The sequence below is a fragment of the Bufo gargarizans genome, chromosome 1 (assembly GCF_014858855.1).
Source record: "Bufo gargarizans isolate SCDJY-AF-19 chromosome 1, ASM1485885v1, whole genome shotgun sequence".
NCBI lineage: Eukaryota > Metazoa > Chordata > Amphibia > Anura > Bufonidae > Bufo > Bufo gargarizans.
The window spans coordinates 192,245,761-192,258,955 of record NC_058080.1 but is presented as its reverse complement, the minus strand read 5'-3'; the positions used below and the strand labels follow the sequence as shown (position 1 = coordinate 192,258,955).

The 13,195-nt window shown below is 45.8% G+C and overlaps 1 protein-coding gene across 6 annotated transcripts in view; it reads right to left on the bottom strand.

Moving 5' to 3' along the window:
- INPP4B (inositol polyphosphate-4-phosphatase type II B) overlaps positions 1-13,195 on the bottom strand; it is a 700,458-nt gene that overhangs the window by 464,502 nt on the left and 222,761 nt on the right. The window lies entirely within an intron of this gene.

Here is a 13,195-nt window from a genome sequence, read left to right as displayed (position 1 = left end):
TTTATTTTTTTTAATACTAAATGTCTAAACTGCTGGGGACACCAGGAAAGGGGGGGGGGGGGGTCATTATATATACCTGGTACTACTGGGGAGGAATGGAGGAGCATTATATACTGGCACTATGGGGGAACATTATATATATACTGGCACTATGGGGGGAAGCATTATATATTGGAACTAGTGGGGGGCACTACAGGGGACATTATGGTTATATTATTACCACTAGGGTACTGTAGGGTCACCCGGCACCCCATGCCAATCAGCGGTTTCAGGAGACGGCGGGCGCTGTGGGAATGTGCCGTCTCCCTTCTCACCGCTGTATGTCTATGGGACAGCAGCAGTGAACAACCTGCCCAAACAGCTGATCGGCGGGGTTGTCAGGTGTTGGACTTTGGACTGTGTTTTTAGCAAATTATTACAAGATTTGGGGCCCCACTTTTGATTTTGCCCAGGGCCACATTTTGTCTAAAACCGGCCCTGTGTGTGGGTCCAGAGATAAGACCCTCATCCATCAGATTTTTATTACATACCCTGTAGATATGACATAAAGGTCTAATGTGGGAATACTTCTTTACATCCCTTAAGGATAAGAGATAGGTAAAGTTATTGAATTGTCAGAGCAGAATCAAAAAGGAGAAATATGAATTTACATGTTGAAGGAATGTAACGAAGACCAACTCAAAAGGAAGCTAGTCTAAAGAACAGCTGCTGCTGGTCCAGCTTTTCTAGCCCTCAGTGGTCAGATGTTATCACCTGTCCTGGCCAGAAATGTTTTACATTAATGTAAAGCATACATAGAAGACCTTTCATCTATATAATGAGTGAACAAGGCACAGTTATTTAAGAGCTCTCCATTATGGCTCCTATAGGGCGATCATGAGGGGATCCTATTCTAGTACAGTTCCTTGAAAAAGTATTCATACCCCTTGAACCTTTCTACATTTTTTTCCTGTTACACACACAAACTCATATGTATTGATTATATGGGACAGACCAACACAGAGTAGCTAGTATGTGTGAAGTGAAAATAAAATGAAATATGGTTTTCAAAATTTTTGATAAATAAAAATCTGAAAAAAGTGTGCTGTGTATTTGTATTAAGCCCCTAAGTCAATACTCAAGCTCAGTCAAGCTCAAGCTCAGTCAGATTGGATGGACAGTGTCTGTGAGCAGCAATTTTCAAATCTTGCAGCAGATTCTTATTGGGATTTAGGTCTGGAATTTGACTGGGTCAATCTAACACATAAATATGATTTGATCTAAACCATTCCATTGTAGCTCTGGCTGTATGTTTAGGGTTGTTATCCTGCTGGAAGGTGAACCTCCGCCCCAGTCTCAAGTTTTTTGAAGACGGTAACAGGTTTTCCTCCAGAATTGCCTTGTATTTACCTCCATCCATTTTTCCATAAACTCTGACCAGCTTCTCTGTCCCTGCTGAAGAAAGGCATCCCCACAGCATGATGCTGCCACCACCATGTTTCACGGTGGGCATGGTGTGTTCTGCGTGATGGGCAGTGTTAGCTTTCCTCCACACATAGCATTTTGCATTTAGGCCAAAAAGTTCAACTTTGTTTTCATCTGACCAGAGCACTTTTTTCCCCATGTTTGCTGTGTCCCCTACATGGCTTGTGGCAAACTGCAAATGAGCCTTCTTTTGGTTTACTTTCAAAAATGGCTTTCTTCTTGCCACTCTTCCATAAAGGCCATATTTGTGGAGTACATGACTAATAATTGTCCTGTGGACAGATTCTCCCACCTGAGCTGTGGATCTCTGCAACTCCTCTAGAGTGACCTAGGGCCTCTTTGCTGCTTCTCTAATTTGCGCTCTCCTTGTCTGGGCAGTCCATTTAGGTGGACAGCCATGTCTTGGTAGGTTTGCAGTTGCCCCATACTCCATTCATTCCATTTTCAGATGATGGATTGAACAGTGCTCTGCGAGATGCTCTGAGCTTGGAATATTTTTATATAACCTAATCTTGCTTTACACTTCTCCACAACTTTATCTCTGACCTGTCTGGTGTGTTCCTTGGTTTTCATGGCGTTTGATCACTAATAATCACTAACAAACTTCTGAGGCCTTCACAGAACAGCTGTAGTTATACACTACACACAAGTGGACTCTATTTACTAATTAAGTGACTTCTAAAGGCAATTGGTCACTCTGGATTTTATTTAGGGGTATCAGAGTAAAGGGGGCTGAATACAAATGCACAACACACTTTCCAGATTTTTATTTATTAAAACTTTTGAAAAACATGTATCATTTTCTTTTCACTTCACACATACTTGCTACTTTGTGTTGGTCTATCACATGAAATCCCAATAAAATACATTTACGTTTGTGGGTGTAACGTGAAAATACGTGGAAAAGTTCAATGGCTATCAATACTTTTTCAAGGCACTGCTTGTTTAATTGACCGAATATAGTAGTAAATACGAACAGAGGTTATTTTTATGAGACTGCTTCGATAAAACCAATGTATTTTATTGGGGTGTGTGGTAAAGAAGGCAGAATTACATTGCCTGGGGCAAATGCGGTATACTTTTAAAGTCATGACATTTAAAGTATTCCTTCAGGTTAACAGAAATAATGCTCAATGAAATCAGCAGGGCACTGAATACTCTTATGTTCATACATTCTAATTTATATTGTGCATAAATTTGCTGCCCAGGCTCATTAGCATATCCACAGAGACAGCGGTGATATATACTTGTGCATCTGGAGGCTGTGCTCTGTATGTGATATGTAGACTTACAGAGTAGCAGTGCTTATAGTAACTCAGGGTCTCTGGGTTCTAGAGTCATTCACGTCTGCTTTGCACTGGACTGTCCTTTATTAAAGGGGTTGTCCAGTTTTCTGATATTGATGACCAATTCTCAGTATAAGTCATCAATAACCGATTCGGAGTGGTGATCTCTTCACGGTTTATCTGCATGCTCTCTACATTGTAGCGGCGGTACAGTGAGATTACACGGTGTAATTACAGCCATCCTTTTCATCCCGATCAGATATTAATGGTCTATCCTGAGACAACCCTTTAACAGGGCTTACTTTAAAAATCATACTGTCCAAAAGAAATGTTTAAATCTGTCCTGTGAGTACTGCCAAGCGCCTTTTTTGCCCACAGCTGATTGAGCCTTGAGTTGAAGATGTTCGAAGAGTCACAGAGACTGGTTGCTAGGGACACACAGCCTGACAACTGCATACACACCACAGTAGCTTTAGGTAATGTATCCATAGCAACCAGTCTGTTTCAAATAATTAAACTCAGCTGGACTGGCGCTAAACTTGTAGGTAGCAGATAAGGGGCAATGTAACTTGGCACATTTACTTCCTGCCCTTTTCTGTATCCGTCTGATGTTATTCAGATAATTTCGCAAGGAATTTGGCCGACACTGGATATATTGTTTTGTCACAAGAATAGGGATAAACATGAATAGTCATAGGATATGCTGACACCCTTTAACTTGTCACATTCTCTGTTAGTGCTGGTACACAAACATAAGTCAACTGAAATTACAAATTCAAGACAGCTAAGGCCTCCTTCACACCTGCTTCGGAGGTTCCATTGTAGATTCCATCAAAAAAGGCAGACAAAATAGTGCAGAATGCTGTGCTACTTAGTCCGGTAAAATGCTGGGACCCTGATGGAAGCGCAAAACGGCAAAGTGAATGAAGCCTAATAAAGCAGAGCAGCAAGACAACAGCTGATCCAGCAGTACAAGCATTGACATGATTCGTAAAGGGGTTGTCCAGGTTCAGAGCTGAACCCGGACATACACAGAATTTCACCCAGGCAGCCCTCCTGGCATTTCATGCTCCGATGCTCTCCTTTGTCCTACGCTGAATCGCGCAGGGCAAAGGCCTTTTCAGGAGATCCGGTGACGTACCTGTAAAACGGCTAGGGCAGCGCTAAAGCTGGCCCATCAGAGTCAGTGATGCCACCGAACACACTGCCGGGCGGAAGCTTCAGTCCGGCAGCGTGTTATTGTAAATAATAAAGCCCTTGCCCTGACGCGGTCCAGCGCAGGGCAAGGGAGCGCATCGCAGCATGACATGCTCCGATGCTAACATTAAGGGGGCTGCCAGGGTGAGAATATGGGTATGTCTGGATTCAGCTCTGAACCCGGACAACCCCTTAATATCTGCCTCTGTGTTTCAGTTGCATCTAAGAATATTGATCTGAGTCACATGTTAACCATGAGACATCAGATAGCCATCTACTAAGGACTCACACACATGAACGTGTGTGCCCTGTGCCCATTTTGCAGACCATATTGACTTCAATGGGTTAGCAATGGAGGCACAGATCAGAAGTCCACTGAACCAATATGAAGCGTTTCTGTGGGATTTCGCTCTGTGCCTCTGCACCCCCCCAAATTTCTTTAATTTGACCTACTTTTTTGTGGTGCGGAGCGTCTCTTGTGAATCGCAGACCCATTCAAGTCAATCGCTCCGCCTCCGCAATCGGCGAGGACATGACTGGTGCCCGTGCATTGCGGACTTCAATTTGTAGTCCACAACATGGGGCACACACACTCATGTGCATAAGCCCCAAGGGCTCATGCACACAAATGTATTTTCTTTCCGTGTCTGTTCAGTTATTTTTATTTTTTGAGGACCGTATGCGGAACCATTCATTTTAATGGGACTGCAAAAAAATTAAATAAAACGCAGGTTACTCATGTGTGCATTCCGTTTTCGTATGTCCGTTCTGCAACAGAATAGAACATGTTCTATTATTGTCTGCATTAGGGCTCGTGCACACGGCTCTTGCGTCTTTTGAGGTCTAAAAAAATTGCGGCCGTGTGCCTTCCGCAATTTGCGGAACGGAACAGGAGGCCTATTATAGAAAGGTCTATTCTTGTCCGCGAAACGGACAAGAATAATTTTTTGCGGGCCGTGTAACGAAGCAACGGATGCGGACAGCACACAATACATTCGTGTGAACGAGCCCTTATGGACAAGGATAGGACTGTTCTATTAGGGGACGTCATCCGTATTTTTTGCGGATCCGTTTTTTGCGGCTCGTGTGCATGAGCCCTAACACTAAGTATCTCAGTAGTAACCTACCCAGGATGTGTGGAATAAACATAGCTTTAGAGAAGATCAGCAGCTTTATGGTTGAATCTTTTTCATTTTTCACTATTCCGATGCTCTAGCTCTTGGTTAAATGAGCATGCTGTCTGCGAAGAACAGATGGATTTTCACCATGGAAAATAGCTTCCATATTAGCAGATATAGTTTGCACACATCTCCACATGCATTGCAGATTACACAAGTATCGGCATTTATTCAGCCATGCCCAATAACATGTTTTGTATGTGAATAGGCCATAAAAAATGCAGCAGGACGCTTCCAAATATTGCTTCAATTCTTTATAAAGCCCTTCTTCAAATATCCCATATAAAATAGACATAGAATCCGCACAAGAAAAAGTCCAAGTGTGAATCGTGTCCAAATTTTCAAGACAGGTAATCCACAGGGAGAGACAGTGGAGACAGTGGAGAATCAAGCATAATCACACACAGACGCAGCGTTTCAGATGCTTGGAGGAGGGGGACAACCCCGAGTGTCATCACGCCCGATTCCCCTCTACTATGTCTCGCTGTGGATTATTTGCCTTGAAAATCTGGACTTCTCTTGTACGTTTGGACACTATTGACTAGGGATGAGCGAATTGACTTCGGATAAAACATCCTAAGTCGATTCACATAAAACTCCATTCTAATACTGTACGGAGCAGGAGCTCCATACAGTATTAGAATGTATTGGCTCCGATGAGCCAAAGTTAATGCTTCGTGAATTCTCACAAGATTTTGTGCAATAACTTCATAAATTAATTTGTACTGTAAAAAAAAAAACATTTCCTGAACTCAGGTCCGGTTCCAAGTGGTACCTTGAAAACGAACCAGAGTTCGGGAAATTGTTTTTTACAGTACAAATTAATTTATGAAGTTATTGCGCGAAGCAATAACTTCAGCTCATCGGAGCCAATACATTCTAATAATGTACGGAGCTCCTGCTTCATACGGTAGTAGAACAAAGTTTTATGCGAATCAAGTTCAGATGTTTCATCCGAAGTCGATTTGCTCGTCCCTACTATTGACCTTTTGGAATTTTTCCTATGTGGATTTTATGCCTTTGTTATATGGGATATTTAAAGAAGGATTTAATAAAGAAAAATAAAGCAATATTTGGAAGCATCATGTTGCATTTTATTATACAGTTATGAATTTGGGATCTTCATAAGGTATTGTGCCTTAAGGTAAACCCCTGACTGCTGCTGCTGTTTTTTGTTTTTTTTTTGTTATTTGTATAGGCACTTTAATAGGCATTATTTAAGATGCAAATTAGAGGGATTAAAGGATTATCTGGGCTACAGATATTGATGACCTATCCTTAGGATAGACCATCAATATCAGATAGATGGGGGTTCTACATCCAGCGCCCCCACAGATCATCAGTTTTTGTCTGCAAAGGTGCTAGGACCTATACAGTGTATGGAACTGGAGGTAGACAGCACCGAGTAGTGGCCGTGCTGTGGTACTACAGCTCAGCTGCCATTCAAGTACACTGGAAACTACACAGTATATGGAGCCTTCTACTCCTGCTCTATACACTGTCAGTTTCTGGTGCAGCAGCAGCCTGAAATCGCTGATCAGTAAGGGGTGTCAGACTATTGATGAACCATCCTTAGGATCAATATCAATAATCCCTTTAATTTACATCTTAAATAGTATTCCTATTAAGGTGCTGCACATACAAACATTTTATTGAGCATTGTTGATTAAAAGCCACTACCTGTCATATCTGCAATGTATGAGGAGATGTGTGCATAGAACAGCATGGAGAAATCCTTCTGATCCCTGCAAGTAGTCAGATCCGGTAATTCTCAAGCTAATTCTGCCATCAAAGATGGCCGCCCCACTTTTCTGATGCACACTGTGCATTGGTAGGCCAAGACACTTCCTACTTGCCCAGTCCTGCTCTTGGATTGGCCAGCATCAAGAGCAGCAGGAAGTGTCTCGGGGCTATCAAATGCACAGTATGCATCAGGTGGTTTGAGAAGCGGTGCGCCATCTTGGATGGCAGAATAGGACCCCAGGAGATGATGGATCTGCAGCTAAAAAAATATGAAAAGGAGGTTACCATCTAAGTGTTCTGTTCTTTGCCCAGTTAGGGCTCATGCACACGACCGTATGGCTTTTTCAGTGTTTTGCGGGCCGTTTTTAACTGTTCCATTTTTTTTTTGTTTCAGTAGTGTTTCCGGTTCCGTTTTCCGTATGGCATATACATTAATGACATAGAAAAAATTGGCCAGACTTGCATTGGGTATTATACTCACCTGGTCCATGCCCCTAGGTTCTGGCTCCTTCACTATCCTGCCTCTGTCGCATCAACATCTGGTTTGACATGGGCACAGTGGTGACGTGTGACATGGCCCATGAGTGAAATGTCACCACTGTAGCCAGTCACTGGTTGCAGCAGCCATGTGACCCGAGTCAAAGTGAGTGTTGAACCGAGGAGTCCCAAGCGCTGCGACAGAGTTGGGGAATGAAGGAACCGCAATCCAGTGGTAGGGACCAGGTAGTTATGATTACCACTGCTGGTCCAGCTAGGGTGGAGAATCTGCAGAAAAAGTCCCCAGTGGTTAACAATCCCTTTAAGCTTTGACGGTACAGTTCTGATTATATTATGTTTATCAATTACCTAATGTACTGTATCACTATTGTAGTGTCCCACTAGGTAAATGTGGGCACTACACAGGGGTCATTGTGGCCACGTTATTCTCCACCTCCTGTGGAACATGGTCATTGTATTTTATATGATATTTTTATGTGTTTTTCCTGTTATCTCCTGTATCAGGCCTGGTAGGGGTAGTTCCTCCTCCTAGACAGTAGAGGGAGCTAGGGAACCCCTAGTATATATAGTTAGGCCCAGACAGGAAAGAGTCAGTTGAGTTTAATCCAGGAGGCTAGTTAGTGCAGTCTAGCCTGCCTGAGTTTCCTGTGCAAATGTAAGCTCAGAAGCTGCATCCAGGGAAAGAGTTTGCCTCCTGAAGTCCCTTTAAAAGTACAGTGCAGAGCCAAGTTTATTCCAGCCAAACAGAGAGCTGAAGGGCATAAGTATATACTACAGCAAGGAGACATATACCAAAGGAAGGTTTCCCTACCCAAGAATAAAGCCAGCAATAGGGCATACGGGCCTTGAAGAAAGCCAGACAGGAACTGAGGAAAATACAGCCTGATCTGTAAGTGTTATTCCCTCTCAGTATCTTGCAAGGACTTTGCCTGCCGTTTATATATAAAGCCTGCCTGTTACAACATTTTACATGTGGAACTAACTAAAGAACTGTAAATAGTTGAACTGTTTTAGTAAAAGGAAGTTCTGGTTCACTGCAACCTGTGTTCCTCAATTATTACTACAATAAATTGGTGTGCCACCGTTACCGGCACTGGCGTCACAAACTTAAAGGGATCTTGCCACCGGCACATTAAACCTGCAACACCCAGGGCACCTCACCTACCACCCGGCCTGGTCCCTATACATGGAGAGTGCCCCAGAGGATCCCTGTGCCAGCCTCTCCATCACTGCTGTACGCCTGCCCAGGGTATATATATATATATATAAAAACTGTGAGTACCAAAAACACCCTTGGTAAGTAACTACCCCTGTGACCTCACATTCGCTCACCCTGCAGGGCTGCGTACTGCACTATTACTAGAATCTTTTGTGGAATAGACAGAAACATGCTGATAAAAGAGAACCTGTCACTAGCTTTAGGGTCAATAATGCACTGAGTACTGACCTGTAAACAGTGTGTATTCACTAGATTCCCCCAGAGGGGAGTCCCAGGCTCATCTCCAGGATGTTCTAACATATTTTTCTAGCTAATCCTGAAAAAGGATCTGGATGTCAAACCTTAACTGCATAACAGCATACTGGGTGTTTAGAGGCCCTGACAAGTTCTCTTCAAAAGTCGGCTACAGAACTACCTCTACACCTTAAGACTAGGGACACTTTACTTTGGCTGTGCTAGAATTTGCAAACTACAATATTACGGTTTATGAGTTTCAGAAAAGACCGTCACTCACTTCTTTGCAAACTTCCATAAATTCATTGCAGCATCAACAGATGACGCGCTTCGGAAGCTTTTTTTCATAAGGTTCATATCTGAGCCGAAATGCCTTATATATTGATGATGCAATAAATTAGTGGAAGTTTGCAAAGAAGAAGTGAATGCCAGTCTTTTTGTATATTGGGACGATTTCCCTGGAGGCACCACGCCGAGGACTAAGGAGTGCCAACTGGTTTACAACAGGTTACTTCCTATGGGTCTAACTAGAAAATAAACCTGGAATCCACTTACAACAAAACATAATAATAGAATAAAGCCCAATAAACCAACCAGGAGATTACAGTAAAATTCTAAGTTTTAGGCCAGTTTTACACTGCTGTTTATCTTTTCCGGCAAGCTGTTCCAGCGGACTTCCGGCAGTACACATGTGCACAGTGTAGTACGGATTGGGCAGGCTGTTCCAGTGGACTTCTGGCAGCACACGTGTGCACAGTGTAGTACGGATCGGGCAGGCTGTTCCAGCAGCACACGTGTGCACAGTGTAGTACGGATCGGGCAGGCTGTTCCAGCAGCACACGTGTGCACACTGTAGTACGGATCGGGCAGGCTGTTCCAGTGGACTTCTGGCAGCACACGTGTGCACAGTGTAGTACGGATCCGGCAGGCTGTTCCAGCAGCACACGTGTGCACAGTGTAGTACGGATCGGGCAGGCTGTTCCAGTGGACTTCTGGCAGCACACGTGTGCACAGTGTAATACGGATCGGGCAGGCTGTTCCAGCAGCACACGTGTGCACAGTGTAGTACGGATCCGGCAGGCTGTTCCAGCAGCACACGTGTGCACAGTGTAGTACGGATCGGGCAGGCTGTTCCAGTGGACTTCTGGCAGCACACGTTTGCACAGTGTAGTATGGATCCGGCAGGCTGTTCCAGCAGCACACGTGTACACAGTGTAGTACGGATTGGGCAGGCAGTTCCAGCAGCACACGTGTACACAGTGTAGTACGGATCGGGCAGGCAGTTCCAGCAGCACACGTGTACACAGTGTAGTACGGATCGGGCAGGCTGTTCCAGTGGACTTCTGGCAGCACACGTGTGCACAGTGTAGTATGGATCAGGCAGGCTGTTCCAGCAGCACACGTGTGCACAGTGTAGTAAGGATCAGGCAGGCTGTTCCAGCAGCACACGTGTGCACAGTGTAGTACGGATCGGGCAGGCTGTTCCAGCAGCACACGTGTGCACACTGTAGTATGGATCGGGCAGGCTGTTCCAGCAGCACACGTGTGCACAGTGTAGTACGGATCGGGCAGGCTGTTCCAGCAGCACACGTGTGCACACTGTAGTATGGATCGGGCAGGCTGTTCCAGCAGCACACGTGTGCACACTGTAGTATGGATCGGGCAGGCTGTTCCAGCAGCACACGTGTGCACACTGTAGTATGGATCGGGCAGGCTGTTCCAGCAGCACACGTGTGCACACTGTAGTATGGATCGGGCAGGCTGTTCCAGCAGCACACGTGTGCACACTGTAGTACGGATCGGGCAGGCTGTTCCAGCAGCACACGTGTGCACACTGTAGTATGGATCGGGCAGGCTGTTCCAGCAGCACACGTGTGCACACTGTAGTATGGATCGGGCAGGCTGTTCCAGCAGCACACGTGTGCACAGTGTAGTACGGATCGGGCAGGCTGTTCCAGCAGCACACGTGTGCACAGTGTAGTACGGATCGGGCAGGCTGTTCCAGCAGCACACGTGTGCACACTGTAGTATGGATCGGGCAGGCTGTTCCAGCAGCACACGTGTGCCCAGTGTAGTACGGATCGGGCAGGCTGTTCCAGCAGCACACGTGTGCACACTGTAGTATGGATCGGGCAGGCTGTTCCAGCAGCACACGTGTGCACAGTGTAGTACGGATCCGGCAGGCTGTTCCAGCAGCACACGTGTGCACACTGTAGTATGGATCGGGCAGGCTGTTCCAGCAGCACACGTGTGCACACTGTAGTACGGATCGGGCAGGCTCTTCCAGCAGCACACGTGTGCACACTGTAGTATGGATCGGGCAGGCTGTTCCAGCAGCACACGTGTGCACACTGTAGTATGGATCGGGCAGGCTGTTCCAGCAGCACACGTGTGCACACTGTAGTACGGATCGGGCAGGCTGTTCCAGCAGCACACGTGTGCACAGTGTAGTACGGATCCGGCAGGCTGTTCCAGCAGCACACGTGTGCACAGTGTAGTACGGATCGGGCAGGCTGTTCCAGTGGACTTCTGGCGGCACACGTGTGCACAGTGTAGTAAGGATCGGCCAGGCTGTTCCAGCAGCACACGTGTGCACAGTGTAGTACGGATCGGGCAGGCTGTTCCAGCAGCACACGTGTGCACAGTGTAGTACGGATCGGGCAGGCTGTTCCAGCAGCACACGTGTGCACACTGTAGTATGGATCGGGCAGGCTGTTCCAGCAGCACACGTGTGCACAGCTGTAGTAATGGATCGGGCAGGCTGCTTCCAGCAGCACACGTGTGCACAGTGTAGTAGGATCGGGCAGGCTGCTCCAGCAGCACACGTGTGCACACTGTAGTATGGATCGGGCAGGCTGTTCCAGCAGCACACGTGTGCACAGTGTAGTAAGGATCGGGCAGGCTGCTCCAGCAGCACACGTGTGCACACTGTAGTATGGATCGGGCAGGCTGTTCCAGCAGCACACGTGTGCACAGTGTAGTACGGATCGGGCAGGCTGTTCCAGCAGCACATGTGTGCACACTGTAGTATGGATCGGGCAGGCTGTTCCAGCAGCACACGTGTGCACAGTGTAGTAAGGATCGGGCAGGCTGCTCCAGCAGCACACGTGTGCACAGTGTAGTACGGATCCGGCAGGCTGTTCCAGCAGCACACGTGTGCACAGTGTAGTACGGATCCGGCAGGCTGTTCCAGCAGCACACGTGTGCACAGTGTAGTACGGATCGGGCAGGCTGTTCCAGTGGACTTCTGGCGGCACACGTGTGCACAGTGTAGTAAGGATCGGCCAGGCTGTTCCAGCAGCACACGTGTGCACAGTGTAGTACGGATCGGGCAGGCTGTTCCAGCAGCACACGTGTGCACACTGTAGTATGGATCGGGCAGGCTGTTTTCCCCTGCTGGAACAGCCTGACAGAAAAGATAAACGCCAGAGGGAAACTGGCCTAAAGCAGTCACTATTTTTCTCCATGAAGCAAACACAGGGCACTCACTATCATTTCATATAATCAAAGTTGTATATATTTTCAGTCCATCTTACTAAACTGTACGGGCATACCAAATCTGACAGCAATAATAATATATCATAAGAACGTTCTAAGCATATTTATCTACCACATTTCAGGTCATCATTAATGTGACAAATGACAAACTCACGAGTCTGCTACACATGCAAGCATCCGAGATAGGGTATTATCATCTATAACTGCGTGTTTGTTCATAATGATCAATGTAAAGTCATAATTATTCCATGCAATTAATTATGTGGGTGCTATATAATTATATGATAATAAATGCAGGCAGCATAGACAAACATCTATTTACCACTGTACACACTATAAATATCTGAAACTAGTAACCTAGAAAATACATCCTATAATAGAGTATTTTTACACATACTGTTCTCAGCGTTGACATCCAAAGGGCAAGCAGTCAGGAAATGGAGTAGAACAAGAAAGTCTTTATACCCAGGATTGTTCTGCTACATTACAGCTAATGCCAGTGAAGTGATGGGAAGCATCCGGAGTACGGCCATTAGCCTGGTTTAGCAGACCTGTCAACTCTCACTGCTTGTTTGTGAATCTCACTGGTTTTAAGTCAGGATGTGATTTCTCACATGAGTGCCGCCATAGAGTGCACATAGATTCTATAACGTTTCCTTTCTATCTGGGATCAGCACATGCCGCTGTTTGATAAATCGATATTGAACAAACCCTCTATCCAGACTGGTGTAGATCTGCTACAGATAGACCACAAACTCCAGTATCAAACTGGTTCCAGCATCAACCACACAAGCCATAGCGCGGTACATAGGCAGAGCACTGTGCATTGCAACAACCTTCTTGGGATGCTTAAAAGGGTTATAAAATCACTGCAGCGT